This window comes from Cyprinodon variegatus, unplaced genomic scaffold (assembly GCF_000732505.1).
Source record: "Cyprinodon variegatus isolate N-32 unplaced genomic scaffold, C_variegatus-1.0 Scaffold2578, whole genome shotgun sequence".
Classification (NCBI taxonomy): domain Eukaryota; kingdom Metazoa; phylum Chordata; class Actinopteri; order Cyprinodontiformes; family Cyprinodontidae; genus Cyprinodon; species Cyprinodon variegatus.
Window position 1 is genome coordinate 15,867 of NW_015153031.1, and position 1,098 is coordinate 16,964.

Here is a 1,098-nt window from a genome sequence, read left to right on the forward strand (position 1 = left end):
CAGCATTCAATGCAGGACCAGCAGGTTCTGCAGCAGCTTCTTCCCCACCGCCATCACACTGATGAACTGTTGGATAAAACAAGAAAAAAAGTGCTGAATGTTGGAAAAACTGTATATAGCATCTCAGTCTTATGTTTAAATTTTGATCACTGCCGCACTTAAAGAAATGGAAATGTCTTAAGAGCTGTACTGAATGAAATCTCATTTTGTAAAACACTCTGTCTACAAAATTAAAATCTGTAAACATTTCTAGGTATATAAATCTTTTTTTCACTTTCTGATATTCAGTTTCTGCTACAAAAATGTAATTTATAAAATATATCATAAAAAAATATATAATACAAATTTGAAATGTTCTTCCTTTGTTCAAGAAACTCTTCAGACTTCAGGTTAGTTTGATTCAGATGAAGAACATTTAGTTCATCTTTTTTCCTGCATTTTCCCAGAGCTGGAATGGATCCATAGTCACCTGGTGACTCCATTCATTCTGCCTAGACTGGACGTTCTCTATTTTAACTTCTATTGAACTTGGATCCAACTATTCACTAAAACTGAATCACATAACTGCTGATAAATACGCCTTGAAGTAGTTTGATGCTGATGCTCAGTTTTAGGAGAACTCCTCCGTTTGTGATTCACAGTTATTTTTTCAAATGGTTTTGCCTCTGATGTTTGATCCTGTTGGTTAGGAAAGAAGGTATTCAATGCTTCAAGCCATTTAAATAATTCACTCAGTCAGCATTTATTAATCTTCTTTGTAAAGGGAGATCAAAACAATCATAGCAGCCTAATAGCCTAACTTGCAGAAAAGCTGCGGAGGTTGTCAGAGCACGGTTAATCAGTTGGAGAAAACAGTTAAATGTCATGAATAAAACTTTAGAAAAAGTCTAGTTCGTTAGAAGGATTATTTTTTAATCCCAAACTCTCCCTAACAGGATAAATATAGATGTGAAGGACTCCTACATCTCTGAAGTAAGTCAACCTCCTGGGAATCAGACCATGGTCCTATTTTTCTCTGCTGAAATTATAATCCCCTTCATAGGACACAACCAGCATTGTGGCACAATGCATATGGAGATGTTGTGTTTATGGTGATGG